Source organism: Bombina bombina, chromosome 4, assembly GCF_027579735.1.
Source record: "Bombina bombina isolate aBomBom1 chromosome 4, aBomBom1.pri, whole genome shotgun sequence".
Taxonomy (NCBI): Eukaryota; Metazoa; Chordata; class Amphibia; order Anura; family Bombinatoridae; genus Bombina; species Bombina bombina.
The window spans coordinates 960,436,674-960,453,851 of record NC_069502.1 but is presented as its reverse complement, the minus strand read 5'-3'; positions in this window follow the sequence as shown (position 1 = coordinate 960,453,851).

Below are 17,178 nucleotides of genomic sequence, written 5' to 3'. Positions count from 1 at the left end.
GGTATTGGAATTAGGGTGGCAAATCTCTGACAATTGTGAACAGGTTACATTGTTGTGAACATTTCACAGCTTCTATATTCTACAGCTAAGGGACTCTGGGGTTTGTCCAGCCCTGTTAACGTTGTGTTAGGATAATACTTTGTATGCATCGTATGAGTAAATGGGAGCAACGTTATTGTCTGTGCCAGACTTAGCTTGGCAATCCTGCACACTGCTTGTGTATCAAAGAGACTTTGGGATAGCCAGAGACGCTCACAATTGCCTCATAGCATTACCTGGGGAAGTTAAGTCTGTGATGGTTGCAAGGGCTCTTAATGGGAATTGTGTGCTCACGCTGACTCAATGAGGCCGATTTATCAATGTCTGGCAGACATAATCCGCTGTAGCAGATCATGTCCGCCAGACATCGCTGAATGCAGACAGCATACGCTGTCAGCATTTAACATTGCACAAGCAGTTCTGGTGAACTGCTTGTGTAATGCCACCCCCTGCAGATTCTATGCCAATCGGCCACTAGCAGGAGGTGTCAATCAACATGATTGTATGCGATCAGGTGGATTGCTGTGCAGCACTTCATAGGAGGTGTATAAGTTAAGGAGCATCTAAAGGCTCACACGGAAACAGGTGAATTAGGGACCATTCGTGCCATGATGATAAATCGGCCCCAATGTCCCACGCCAACTCAATGTCCTATGCTTGCTCCACTTCAGCAACAGCAGACTTCTTGCTTGTGCCTTGCCCTCCTGCACTCTTGCCTCCATATAAACTACATGCACACCATTTACAAAAGCCCTCCTGCACTTTTTTAATTCAATTAGATCAGTAACAACGTGCACATGCACAGTAGCTCCCACACTTATTAGAAAAAGGCCTGATTGCAGTGTGGCAGTGGGAAAAGGTACAATAGGGATAGATAAAGGGGATAAAATTGTCGCCAGACACAATTTTTAAGGCGCCCTTGATAATCGAGCTCTGATTTAAAACATTGTGTTGCCATCTTCTTAGGGTAATAGAAATATTGTTTTGGCAAAGACAAACTTCAATCTGTTTGGACTGCTTGGCCTATATTTTAAACCTTGAAACTTAGTGGTTTTCACAATTTACAGCATTAGAATTGTTAAAATCCAGTTATAGAAGGTGATATCAGATGTGGCCACTTTCTTTTTATAGTAATAATAATTTCCAACTGTGTTCTTCTTGATTTCAGATGAAAATCTCTCCAAAAAACTGTGATCTCTCAATGAATGAAAAAAGGCCCAGTTTACCCATCATGCCCATATACAAATAACAATCAGATTGTTAAACACTTATCAAGATGGTTAATTTTATACATGTATATGATTATTTTCCTTAGACTGTACAAAAGGAACAATGCAAACACCACAATATACTTCTTGTATGAATGGTAAAGGCTAATTTGGCGTCCTTGCAGTGCTTAACACAAGTTAAGATGCTGAGTTTATTTGGGGTAATTGACAGGCTCTGCTTCTGCAGTGCTGGTTTTGGGGTTAATAGTATAGTGGGTACTTCGCGGTGGGCTATGTGATGGTTTAGGGGTTAATAGAGTAGGGGGCTTATGGTTATTAGGGTTAGTGCGCGAGTATGGGTGCTAGGTGTTTACCACTTTTCTTGCTCCATTAAAGTCTATGGGGGAGTACGTTAACACGGTCGCAATATTCTAAAAAATTACATTCAACTTGTAAAAAGAGCAGGAGTCAAGCGGAGTTAGCCCTATGTAAACATGGCCTTAGTATTTTGAGACATCATTTATATTTTTTACAAATTAAGTTAATTTACATTATAAATCATATTATTTAAACCTGTAAACCTGTGAGGTATACACAGCATTCGAGAATATTGAATTTCCCCACCATGGTTAAAATGTTCGAGAGCAAATGCTACAACACATTATTCAGAAGCATTGTGCACCTAACCACAGTAAAAATATGAGTAGAAAGACATGAGACAATTAATATGTGTATGCTCCATTCTTTCAAATTAATAGGATCACCTCTTCTTTCATAAAGATGATACTTCATTTTCTACAAGCTTAGCTCATTTAGTTGGGTCACAGTGGTACCGGGTAACCTTTTCCCTACAACATGTAAGAGCTATGGGATTTTACTCTATTAGTGCTCTCTGTACTGAAACCTAAAAGGTATGGATATTTCTTATTACTGCTCTATATTATCCATCTCATCAGTTTCATGAAAGTTAAATGAATTCAAACAGTCAAATGGCATTTTGTTGGAAAAGGTATTTTGTCAGAAGAAAATGATTTATCTCTTTTGAAAAAAAGTGTAAAAAACAGCATGCATGGAATAGATATTCTCATTACATTATGTTGCAGCACAGAAAAGAAAATGCACCCAATAAACCTTGGTTTTCCAAATGTCTATAGTTTGATTACAAGATAGCTATTCACAGTTACATTTCATTCTGTAGAATTGTAACTGATTGAATTGTGTTTCAGTGTATTATAAATTAAGTTCTCAAAATAAATACATGCTGTGAATTTTGTGCAATGTCAGTAAATTCATAAGAGACAGAGGGGCATATTTATGATTGTGCGAGCTGACATGATCCCATATAGCGGATCATGTCCGCTGCACATCGATATATGCCAACAGCATACGCTCTCACATTTATCATTGCACCAGCAGTTCTTTGGAACTGCTGGTGCAATACCGCCGCCTGCAGATTCACGGCCAATCGACTGCTAGCAGGGGGTGTTAATCAACCGGATCATAAACGATCAGGTTGATTTCTGTCCGCCGTCTCAGAGCAGGCGAACAGGTTATGGAGCAGCGGTCTTCAGGCTTTCCATACGGAGCTTCATAAATATGCCCCAGAACCTAGCAGGCTCCTTTAGGCAAAGTTCACTAGCTTAACAACAAGCTCTCAATATGGACCATGTAATTTATAACAGAAGAAGTTAATTGAAATTGAGACATAAAAAAACGATTGTGTACAGAAAGAAACATACTGTTATCAGTGATCGTAAAGTATTTTAAGGGGCTTAGTAAAGCTGAGGCTGTGAGTATTTTTTTAAAAAAAAAAAGAAAAATTCAACAACTAGGGGACATGGGTGCATATTTATTAATGTGCGAGCGGACATGATACGAAGTAGCGTATCATGTCCGCTGCACAACGATAAATGCTGACAGCATACGCAGTTCTTGTGAACTGCTGGTGCAATGCCGCCCCCTGTAGATTTGCAGCCAATCAGCCGCTAGCAGGGGGTGTCAATCAGTCTGATCATATTCGATCAGGTTGATTTCTGTCCGTGGCCTCGGAGCAGGCGGACAAGTTATGGAGCAGTGGTTATGGAGTTATGGAGCATACGGAGCTTGATAAATATGCCCCATGATCTCAAGCTGAAGTGTAGTAGGTTCGGGAACAATTTGTGGAAGCGCTTCTTCACAGAAAGGGTAATTGATACATGGAATCAACTTACACAAGAGGTAGTAATGACAAACACAGCGTAGTATTTAGGTTTTGTGCAGCCCTAGGCACTCAAATTTCTGCTCACCCCTACCTCCCAAGGTTTTAGGCATTTAATTGCTGCAATATATATATATATATATAAAAAAACATAGATTTCTTGAAACAATACTTTCCCAAATACAATACTAAATGCTGAAAGCCAACAGAACTAAATGCAATAGGTAGCTGAAAAAAGAAAGGTTCAGAGCTACCTCTAAACTGTAAACACCATGGGCAGTCTCTTATTATACCCCCTAGAAAATAAACTCTTTGGGCAAAATTTTCCGATTATATACCTTATAATACTTCTAAAATAGCTGTAAGCTTCTTACAAATATAGCCACAAAAAGTGCTGCCCCCTCCCAATCAGCCACCCTAGGTAAGTGCTATGTTTGCCTAGGCCAAAATACGTCCCTCCTGTGGGGGACTTTAAGAATGCCCGGGATAAGCATAAGGCTGTCCTGCAAACTAGATGTTTACACTTTTAGGAATTTTTGGGCACATTTGTTCTTATCTACCATAAAAATCTATCGGCTAGATTACAAGTTTTTCGTTTAGAGCTGTGCGGTGCTAAAGAGCAGTTTTCCCTCACCGCTCACGTACCTACAGTGCTGGTATTACGGCTTGAGCAAAATGTGAGAGTTGAGCAAAATGTTGCTCATTACCGCACTCCAATACCAGCGCTGCTTAAGTCAGCGGTGAGCTGGTCGTACGTGCTCGTGCACAATTTCCCCATAGGAATCAACGGGGAGAGCCGGCTGAGAAAAAGTCTAACACCTGCAAAAAAGCAGCGTAAAACTCCTTAACGCAGCCCCATTGATTCCTATGGGGAAACACATTTTATGTCTACACCTAACACCCTAACATGAGCCCCAAGTCTAAACACCCCTAATCTTACACTTATTAACCCCTAATCTGCTGCCCCTGACAACGCCGACACCTACATTATACTTATTAACCCCTAATCTGCTGCCCCAACATTGCCGACACCTACATTATATTTATTAACCCCTAATCTGCCGCCCCAATGTCGCCGCAACCTACCTACACTTATTAACCCCTAATCTGCCACCCACAACGTCGCCGCCACTATAATAAACATATTAACCCCTAAACCGCCGCACTCCCGCCTCGCAAACATTAGTTAAATACTATTAACCACTAATCTGCTGTCCCTAACATCGACGCCAGCTACCTACATTAATTAACCCCTAATCTGCCGCCCCCAACGTCGCCGCCACTATACTAAATGTATTAACCCCTAAACCTAAGTCTAACCCTAACCCTAACACCCCCTAACTTAAATATAATTGAAATAAATCTAAAGAAGATTCCTTTCATTAACTACATTATTCCTGTTTAAAACTAAAAACTTACCTATAAAATAAACCCTAATAGTTACATTGTAGCTAGCTTAGGGTTTATTTTTATTTTACAGGCAAGTTTGTATTTATTTTAACTAGGTAGAATAGTTACTAAATAGTTATTAACTATTTAATAACTACATAGCTAAAATAAATACAAACTTACCTGTAAAATAAAACCTAACCTAAGTTACACTAACACCTAACACTACACTATAATTAAATAAACTAAATTATCAACAATTAAATCAATTAAATTAAATTAGCTAAAGTACAAAAACAAACACTAAATTACAGAAAATAATAAACAAATTACAAGATATTTAAACTAATTACACCTAATCTAATAGCCCTATCAAAATAAAAAAGCCCCCTAAAATAAAAAAAACCCTAGCCTAAACTAAACTATCAATAGCCCTTAAAAGGGCCTTTTGCGGGGCATTGCCCCAAAGTAATCAGCTCTTTTACCTGTAAAAAAAAAAATACAAACAACCCCCTCAACAGTAAAACCCACCACCCACACAACCAAACCCCCAAATAAAATACTATCTAAAAAAAACCTAAGCTCCCCATTGCCCTGAAAAGGGCATTTGTATGGGCATTGCCCTTAAAAGGGCAGTTAGCTCTTTTGCAAGCCAAACCCCTAAACTAAAAGTAAAACCCACCCAATACACCCTTAAAAAAAAAAACTAACACTAATACCCTGAAGATCAACTTACCGGGAGAAGTCTTCATCTAAGCTGGGTCGAAGTCCTCAACAAAGCCGGGAGAAGTCTTCATCCAAGCCAGGTGAAGTGGTTCTCCAGTTGGGCAGAAGTCTTCATCCAGACGGCATCTTCTATCTTCTCCATCCGGCGCGGAGTGGGTCCATCTTCAAGACATCCGACGTGGAGCATCCTCTTCATCCGACGCTTAAAGATGAATGAAGGTACCTTTAAGTGACGTCATCCAAGATGGCATCCCTTATATTCCAATTGGCTAATAGAATTCTATCAGCCAATCGGAATTAAGGTAGAAAAAATCCAATTGGCTGATCCAATCAGCCAATAGGATTGAGCTTACATTCTATTGGCTGATTAGAACAGCCAATAGAATGCGAGCTCAATCCTATTGGCTGATTGGATCAGCCAATAGGATAGAACTTCAATCCTTTTGGCTGATTGCATCAGCCAATAGGATTTTTTCTACCTTAATTCCGATCGGCTGATAGAATTCTATCAGCCAATCGTCGGAATCTAAGGGACGCCATCTTGGATGACGTCACTTAAAGGTACCTTCATTCACCTTTAGTCGTCGGATGAAGAGGATGCTCCGCGCCGGATGGATGAAGATAGAAGATGCCGTCGATGAAGACTTCTGCCCGTCTGGAGGACCACTTTGCCCGGCTTGGATGAAGACTTCTCCCGGCTTCATTGAGGACTTTGGTCCGGCTTAGATGAAGACTTCTCCTGGTAAGTCGATCTTCAGGGGGTTAGTGTTAGGCTTTTTTAAGGGTGTATTGGGTGGGTTTTATTTTTAGGTTAGGGTTTGGGCTTGCAAAAGAGCTAACTGCCCTTTTAAGGGCAATGCCCATCCAAATGCCCTTTTCAGGGCAATGGGGAGCTTAGGTTTTTTTAGATAGTATTTTATTTGGGGGTTTGGTTGTGTGGGTGGTGGGTTTTACTGTTGGGGGGGTTGTTTGTATTTTTTTTTACAGGTAAAAGAGCTGATTACTTTGGGGCAATGCCCCGCAAAAGGCCCTTTTAAGGGCTATTGATAGTTTAGGCTAGGGTTTTTTTTTTTATTTTGGGGGGCTTTTTTATTTTGATAGGGCTATTAGATTAGGTGTAATTAGTTTAAATATATTATTTTCTGTAATTTAGTGTTTGTTTTTGTACTTTAGCTAATTTAATTTAATTGATTTAATTGTTGTTAATTTAGTTAATTTATTTAATTATAGTGTATTGTTAGGTGTTATTGTAACTTAGGTTAGGTTTTATTTTACAGGTAAATTTGTATTTATTTTAGCTAGGAAGTTATTAAATAGTTAATAACTATTTAATAACTATTGTACCTAGTTAAAATAAATACAAATTTGCCTGTAAAATAAAAATAAACATATTAGTTATATTGTAGCTATCTTAGGATTTATTTTATAGGTAAGTATTTCATTTTAAATAGGAATAATTTAGGTAATGATATGAATTTTCTTTAGATTTATTTAAATTATATTTAAGTTAGGGGTGTTAGGGCTAGGGTTAGACTTAGATTTAGGGGTTAAAAACTTTAATATAGTAGCGGCGACGTTGGGGGTGGATGATTAAGGGTTAATAAGTGTAGGTAGGTTGCGGCGACATTGGGGGCGGCAGATTAGGGGTTAATAAATATAATGTAGGTGTCAGCGATGTTGGGGGCAGCAGATTAGGGGTTCATAAATATAATGTAGGTGGCGGCGGTGTCTGAAGCAGCAGATTAGGGGTTAAAAATTGTATTATAGTGTTTGCGATGTGGGAGGGCCTCAGTTTAGGGGTTAATAGGTAGTTTATGGGTGTTAGTGTACTTTTTAGCACTATAGTTATGAGTTTTATGCTACAGCACTGTACCATAAAACTCTTAACTACTGACTTTTAAATGCGTTAGGACTCTTGACGGGGTAGGGTGTACCACTCCCTTTTTGGCCTCCCAGGACAGACTCGTAATACCAGCGCTATGGAAGTCCTATTGAAAAAAGATATTACAATGTTTACGTAAGTCGTTTTGCGGTAAGGCCTAAAAAGTGTGCAGTGACCCTAAAACTTCAATACTCGTAATAGCAGCGGGCGTAAAAAAGCAGCATTAGGACCTCTTAGCGCTGCTTTTTTACATTAACGCACAACTCGTAATCTAGACATATGTTTCTTTAGTTCTAGAAATTAAAAATAAGGGCAGAAGCAAACCCCCTACTTTGACTATTGGGATCAATTTTCAGGGAGGGTTGAGTTAGAGATGCAGTTCTTACACAGGTGGAGTTTGTGATCCGGGATTCTGACAGCAGTGGGAGGGACAATTTTCACTCTCCTGCTCCTCAACAATTGGGATATATTACAAGTGGAGCACTATCGTGTGAGCGCAATATCGGGTTTTTAAGGCTGTTTGCGCACAAATTAAATTTCGCACGTATTACAAGTTGAAAGCAAATGTGAACGTGTCAGCACAATCGTCATTTGTGATAGAATGATTAACTTGACTTCAGAGCTCTGGTTAACTGTTACGTGAGTCAAAAAAGTTCCTAAAAACACATCAAAATTACATTTAAAAGTTTTTTCCAAATTTTTTGGCTCCATTGAAGATTATGGGGGAATGCAATTTCTCAAGGTCTATTTGTTACTGCGACTTTGTGAACGCGAGAGCTCAAACTTTTTACTTTCAACTTGTAATACGAGAGCAAATTGCTGAGCACAAAAAAATAATTCTAGTTGTTTTAGAGCTCGAACTCAAGTACAAACTACCGCTCCACATATAATCTAGCCCTATTTTCTTGCAAAGCTGTTACTCTGTAAACCCTAGAGATGGTTGTCCCTGAAAATCCCAGTAGATCAGCATTTTTTTGAATACTCAGACCTACCCGTCTGGCACCAACAACCATGCCACGTTCAAAGTCACTTAAATCCCCTTTCTTTCCCATTCTGATGCTCGGTTTGAACTTCAGCAAGTCGCCTTCACCACGTCTAGATGCCTAAATGTATTGAGTTGCTGCAATGTGATTGGCTGATTAGCAATTTGTGTTACCAAGCAATTCAACAGGTGTACCTAATAATGTGGCCAGTGTATATATATATATCCATAAAGTTATATAGCTATAGCTATGTGTTTTAAATATATATAGTATAATATATATTAAAAAAATAATTCTAAGTGAACAACAATGATATTTCATGTATCACTTAAGGCACCTTCAGCTTTAGCACACTTGGCCTACCAGAACTTTAGGTTAGTGCCACATGACTTTTGCTGTGCGCCCCATAGAACTCTAAGGAGAGAGGGAGTTATTTGACCTCCAGATATTAGCACAACTAATGCTTTCACTCAAGCACAAGCTTTTTACTTTCAACACAAGAATAGAAGCGGTACAGATTTAGTTTGAGAGGTATTAGCACTTAACAGCGCTAATATTTTCCCACTAGGCGTGTAATCTAGCCTGTGAAGGGGGTACAGAGGAGGGGCCTCGTCTTATCTCAGAAGACTTGAATATGTGTAAGTTAATGTAAAGTTTTAGGGGCCCATTTATCAAGCTCCGGCTCGCCAAAAACAGCAGTTATGAAGCAGCGGTCTAAAGACCGCTGCTCCATAACCCTGTCTGCCTGCTCTGAGCAGGCGGATAGACATTGCTGCAATTCAACCCGATCGAGGACGATTGGGTTGATTGACACCCCCTGCTGGCAGGGGGGCGGTGTTGCACCAGCAGCTCACAATAGCTACTGGTGCAATGCTGAATACGGAGAGCGTATTGCTCTCTGCATTCAGCGAGGTCTGTTGGATGTTGGATCAGGTCCGCCAGACCTTTGATAAATATACCCCTTAGTGTCATGGCTAAGCTCTCCTGATTTTTTTTTGAGACCCCCAAACATTTGTGGAACATAGAAAAAAAAATGTAACCTCTGCTCAGAATGCTCGCCACCCTGACCTAGCCCTTCCCCAGTATGACCTAACCTGTTCCAGAAGTATTCAAAACAACACACAATAATTTAACTTTACCCCAGAATTAATTAATCTCCCCTCTATCCCATAAACTCAATCCCTGAACTGCCAAGAGTACATTCCTGGGTTTCTAGAGACTTTATCCCCTTGCACCTATTGGGATTTTTTATGACAAAGCACTTCATTGACCCATAAGGGCCGATTTATCACGGCCCGAATGGGGCTGTATAACCCTGTTTTCGCACAAGCCTTCAGGCTCACCGGAAACAGGAGTTAAGAAGCAGCGGCAGACAGCAATCTGCCTGATCGTATACGATCGGGTTGATTGACACCCCCTGCTAGCGGCCAATCACCAGAACTGCTAGTGCAATGATAAATTCCGACAGCATATTCTGTCTGCATTTATCGATGTCTGGCGCACATGATCGATACAGCGGATCATGTCTAACAGACACATGATAAATTGGCCTATAGGCTCAAGCCCTTGATCCTTTTGCAGTCTAACTTAAACGATACAGGGCTAGATTACAAGTGGTGCACTAACTGTTGCTTGCAAGTGATAAGGGTTTTATAGTGGCTCTCTGCTGCAGTTGAATGTAAACTCATTTGCTTGAGCGCAATTGAATTTAACGCTCATCAGGTAAGAGTGACTTCAGAGCTCTGGTTTACTGTTACGTTAGACAAAAAGGTTGCTCAAAACACATAAAAAATACATTTAAAAGTACAGTTACACTCATAATAACACTGTCTAATACAAATATTAAAAATTGCATTAAAAAAAGTTATAGGGGTTCAAAGATATGAGGTCTCAGGTGTTAGAAAAACAAAAGGCAGACAAAGGGCTTTAACATAGAGATACATAAATACACTGTTGCTTAGAACATATTCCCCTATGTGAAGAACATTGGAATGGGAAATATTTACAGTACATACATAGTTAAACACTTTTAAATATTTTCAGCTACTGCAAAAGGCTCTAATGCACTTATATATGTGTCTATATATATGTATGTATATATATATATATATATATATATATATATTTATTTGTATTTATAGACATATATACACATATAAGCACATACAAACATATTTATACATATATAGACATAATATAATATATATAAGTGCATATATATATATATATATATATACATATATATAGACATATATATAAGTGCATTAGAGCCTTTTGCAGTAGCTGAAAATATTTAAAAGTGTTTAACTATGTATGTACTGTAAATATTTCCCATTCCAATGTTCTTCACATAGGGGAATATGTTCTAAGCATTTTTAAATATATATTCATATATATATATATATATATATATATATATATATGTATCTGTATATATCTATACCTATATATAATTGTATATATTCTAGCAAATTTAACTTCACTTGTATTTCTAGAAACTCATGTACTTCCTAATATTTCCACAATACTGATATTCCACCCTCTCTAATGGTAGACTTAAATTACCTGAATTAATGAGTCACTTAGCCACTGGTTTTCATATCTACAGATATCACACTTTTTAAAAACTACCAATAAACATAACAGTTTATGGTCCCTGAATCCCTACAAATATCTTTACTACTCTAATCTTTTCGTTAGAGGCATATTTAATTCTACTTCAAAAATGTCTCCCGATATACAAGTGCTTTGTCTACTGGGCTGAATGATAAGAGAAATTAATTGCTAAGTAATATTCAATAATATGACCAATACAAGATGGTTTCTTACTCCACACAGAATTGCTACAATTTTTGCAAAATCCAATACTAAATGTTGGAGAGGCTGCCTAGATTTAGGTACCATTACACATTTATTGTGATTGGGTAAATAGAGAAGGTGAGCTCACTTAAACTCTATTTAGAACCTCATATATTTCTATTTAATTATGCTCTGGGCTATATTTCAAATTATGACAAACAGTGCTCATTCCAAAGTACTGGAAAAAATGCGAGAGAAAAGAGGTTCAGTGGCACTACCTGTTGAGTTAAACTGCCTACACCCTCATTATATTCATTAGCTCCTTGGCTATTTATCGGGGTGGGTGGTGCTGTGTATTAATTAATCAGAACAAAAGTTTGATGGGTTAAAGACCCATCCTAGAATACACTATTAGCACTCATGGCAGGCATATGTGACATGAGATAACTAAATAAAGAATAGACACCAAATGGTTAGAGAGATCTCATAGGATTTAATAAAATATAACTTTTATTCTTTACACATAAAAACAGAGTTAAAATTCAGGGATGTGCAAATTAAAAATCGAAAAACTCTTAGTAAGGTATTGTAATACACAAATTATTACCTAAATGTGAAAATAACAAAAATATGAAGGTGAGATTATTGTGGCGATACCTGAGTATTCAATACTCCACGTTCAGAATGAATGTAAATACTCTGTCAGTAGAATAATATCAAATTTCACCACTACTAGAGATAAATTATAATCCTCTAATGGACACTATAACATAATGGCTCCATAGAGTTATGTTAGTGTAATGTTATCTAGTATCATGTGGATTTAGATATATAAAAAATCAGCATAATGAGTTCCACTAGTAGCGTGCTGACTGGTATTGATATTTGTTGGCCCAGTATCAATCTTAGCGATCTACAATTCTTATATATTCCAGAAGTGCTCAGATATTGTTATCAGAGCCCCTTCTGAATTGTAGATAAAGTTATATGATAGTATACCATTATACAGTCAGTGTGTTTGGTGCATACTTGGGTATCTCTTCACTTGCTTAACATATATTGAGTAGAATCACATAAGGTTAATAATAATTATTTAGAGTTGGTATCTGATTCATCAATTGAATTGATTTATATTCTCCAAATATTATTAGAAGCGTAATGGTTAGAGCCACTTTATTGACCACCTTCAGTACAATGTTGTGGCTAGTTATTATTAGTTCTTTACTTGGAAAACCACTTCAACTAATGACAGGGGATTGGTCACCGAATGGGGGTAAAAGTTAGTAGCTATTAACTAGAATACTAGGTATGGAATTGAATTAGATAGTTGGATAAGGTTTATAAATAACGTAGGCTGTGACACCCTATGTAGTGTGTCTGTAGTGCTGCTGCCTCTGCGTTTGAGATTAATGCACATTGTTTGCAGGCAGCTGCAACAAGGTTAATTTCACACACCCGTGAGAGACTCTGATAATGTGTAGTATATTCAGAGTAATCACATCTAGGATGACACTTAAATCATTTACGTCATATAATCCAGCTTTAGGTTAAATAGGTACAATAATAGGCGTTAGTATCTATGTAGTGAATCCATAACACTAGGTACAAACAGAAAAGGAGTTGTGAATTAATGTAGCGCAAAGTATCAGCGCCTTCATGCACCAATATCTAGATTCAATTCACTCCGTGCAATATCTGCATGTGTCCAGTGTTGCATCAACTAACAGCCGATACCGGCAAATATACTTATTCACCACTGAATAGTTACCAACACAAAAATACCCTCATTTCTAACTATAGCTCAAGGGCTGTTCGAGGTTAAGGCGACCAATCTAATCCCTGTGGTTGTCAAGCACCATATAGCTCTAAATAAAGTCTAGGTTGAATTTGATCATTCACAGCTAGCTTAAACGGTTCTGAACCGCAAAAAGTAATTGAATAAGTATTCAAAAAGGAGATACCAAACCGATACCCCTACTAAGAGTTTGCCCTAACAAACACAGGAGCTCCCTGACTCCTCACCAGTTCCCTAACATGTTTCGCCGTTCTCACGGCTTTCTCAAAGGGGGGTGTGTGCGCGATGACATTGGCTATTTATGTGTTGAGGAGGCTGATCCCCCTCCCACATCGGTGACGTCACTTTGACGAGAGAGATGAGCGGATACAATATGAATGGAGGTAGTACTCTCATCCACTGGGGGTTCAATCACTAAAAGCGATGTAAATAGACTAGACACATAACATTAATGTATGACTGTCTACTTATTCTCACAGTGGTTATTACTCATTGATAGATTTTATTTTCGTTATTATAACGGATCCTTATCAATATATAACATGCCTGTGTGTAACCTTATTTACTTTGTGTCTCCGGAAAGGGTGTAAATATGTGTATATATATTTTTATTAGTGACAATTCAATCTAAAAAATTGGAAAATTGTTATAATAGCTAATAAACAAACAACTTAAAATATTTGTGTGTGATATAGTTATATTATTTATAGAAGAACTGGATGATACCATCCCATTTGTGGTTCTTAATTGTGACGTGAATGAGTGTATTAAAAATCAATAATTTTATAGGGTAAGAGCCAACTATTGAAGGTTTATTAATTATATAGTGTATACATTTAGTGTATTATTATAATTTAACAAGAGTGATGATTTTTTAGTATGTTAGTATATTTTTCTATAGTGTATATATTTAATAAATTATTATGGCTTGACGCGGGGGATGCCTCATGATATGATTGGTGTTATATAATGAGCACCCAGCAACCAAACATAATTTTAACCTTGACTTAATGCTACCCAGAATTATTTTTTCGTTGGTGTAAATATGATTGCAGCTCCAATCACTGCTAAAGATGAAAGTTGTGAAAGAAAAAAGTGAAGTGATACAAAGAAACTAACAGCTAGATTTGGAGTTTTGTCGGTAACGAGCCGAAAAACTAACGCCCGCGTTTTACTGCCCGCACCATAAAAATAACTCTGTAATCGAGAGTCCACATAAAGGCTGCGTTAGGCTCCAAAAAAGGAGCGTAGAGCATTTTTAACGCAGCTTCAACTCTCGATACCAGAGTTGCTTACGGACGCGGCCAGCCTCAAAAACGTGCTCGTGCACGATTCCCCCATAGGAAACAATGGGGCTGTTTGAGCTGAAAAGAAACCTAACACCTGCAAAAAAGCCGCGTTCAGCTCCTAACGCAGCCCCATTGTTTGCTATGCGGTAACCCTTCCTACGTCTGCACTTAACACTCTAACATGTACCCCGAGTCTAAACACCCCTAACCTTACACTTATTAACCCCTAATCTGCCGCCCCCGCTATCGCTGACCCCTGCATATTATTATTAACCCCTAATCTGCCGCTCCGTAAACCGCCGCTACTTACATTATCCCTATGTACCCCTAATCTGCTGCCCTAACATCGCCGACCCCTATATTATATTTATTAACCCATAATCTGCCCCCCACAACGTCGCCTCCACCTGCCTACACTTATTAACCCCTAATCTGCCGAGCGGACCTGAGCGCTACTATAATAAAGTTATTAACCCCTAATCCGCCTCACTAACCCTATCATAAATAGTATTAACCCCTAATCTGCCCTCCCTAACATCGCCGACACCTAACTTCAATTATTAACCCCTAATCTGCCGACCGTAGCTCACCGCTATTCTAATAAATGGATTAACCCCTAAAGCTAAGTCTAACCCTAATACTAACACCCCCCTAAGTTAAATATAATTTAAATCTAACTTATTCAAATTTAAATCTAAATTATTCCTATTTAAAGATAAATACTTACCTGTAAAATAAATCCTAATATAGCTACAATATAAATTATAATTATATTAGAGCTATTTTAGGATTTATATTTATTTTACAGGTAACTTTGTATTTATTTTAACCAGGTACAATAGCTATTAAATAGTTAAGAACTATTTAATAGCTAAAATAGTTAAAATAATTACAAATTTACCTGTAAAATAAATCCTAACCTAAGTTACAAATAAACCTAACACTAGACTATCAATAAATTAATTAAATAAACTACCTACAATTAACCTAACACTACACTATCAATAAATTAATTAAATACAATTGCTACAAATAAATACAATTAAATAAATTAGCTAAAGTACAAAAAAAAAAAAAAACTAAGTTACAAAAAATAAAAAAATATTTACAAACATAAGAAAAATATTACAACAATTTTAAACTAATTACACCTACTCTAAGCCCCTAATAAAATAACAAAGACCCCCCAAAATAAAAAAATGCCCTACCCTATTCTAAATTACTACAGTTCAAAGCTCTTTTACCTTACCATGCATGCCCCAAAGAATTCAGCTCTTTTGCCTGTAAAAAAAAACATACAATACCCCCCCCCAACATTACAACCCACCACCCACATACCCCTAATCTAACCCAAATCCCCCTTAAATAAATCTAACACTAAGCCCCTGAAGATCTTCCTACCTTATCTTCACCCTGCCAGGTTCACCGATCCGTCCTGAAGAGCTCCTCCGATGTCCTTATCCAAGCCCAAGTGGGGGGCTGAAGAGGTCCATGATCCGGCTGAAGTCTTCATCCAAGCGGGAGCTGAAGAGGTCCATGATCCGGATGAAGTCTTCATCCAAGCGGGAGCTGAAGAGGTCCATGATCCGGATGAAGTCTTCTATCAACGGCATCTTCAATCTTCTTTCTTCCGGATCCATCTTCCAGACCTCCGACGCGGAACATCCTCTTCTCCCGACGCCTACTAGCCGAATGACGGTTCCTTTAAGGGACGTCATCCAAGATGGCATCCCTCGAATTCCGATTGGCTGATAGGATTCTATCAGCCAATCGGAATTAAGGTAGGAATATTCTGATTGGCTGATGGAATCAGCCAATCAGAATCAAGTTCAATCCGATTGGCTGATCCAATCAGCCAATCAGATTGAGCTCGCATTCTATTGGCTGTTCCGATCAATTGACGTAAGGGGATCTGCGGTATGGAAAAGTCGCGGCTGAAAAGTGAGCGTTAGACCCTATTTTGAGTGACTCTAAATACCGGCGGTAGCCTAAAACCAGCGTTAGGAGCCTCTAACGCTGGTTTTCACGGCTACCGCCAAACTCCAAATCTAGGTCTAAGGGTGCTCAAACATAGCATCCTTAGGGTGCTACATAATCTAAAAAACAAAAAAGTGAAAAGTGAGTGTTACTTCATAAAATTATTAGTTATGAGAATGTTTTGTTTTATTCTCGTAGTCATAATAGTATTGCGGATAGGATTTTTATGTACATTATAATCTCATGCTTGGGTATCTACATATATCCTTACTTTATTCCACAGTACTATAGACTGAATAGGAATTCTTGATTAGAGAAGTAAAATTAACTTGTGTCTTGTATAGTGATTGATGTTTTTGTACAATCATAATGTATTTACAGTGTGGTGTCGCTTCTTGCTCCGCATATTGGAGATATCATTTTTCTCTCTCATCCGAGATAGTGGGCGAAGTTGTTCTGTTCATTTAGCCCTTGAGGATAAACTGAATTTAAGAGGAAAATCCACCTTGTTTCAGCTTTTAGGAGTGCTTTTTCTTTTTTTTTTCAGAAGTTTTTTTTATTATTGAGAACTTCACACATCACAACAACCAAATCAAATCAGCCATTTTTACATGTATAAATCATATTATCCAAACAGATTGGAAGCCACCGCTTCCTATGCTTATGCCGAGTCTTATAATCAGAGCATCTTATGACACCTATTCCTACATAAATACATTAACCTTCTCGGCATTCCTATATGGGGTGGGGGGGGGAGAGAAAAAAAAGGGGAGGGATGGAAGTACCACCACCAAGAAGACACCGAAATGAGCCCGCTCAGAGTTTTAGCGTCTTACAACCAGAGTGCGGGGAGAGCCTCATTAGCCACCATCATCATAAAGTGATCATTATTCT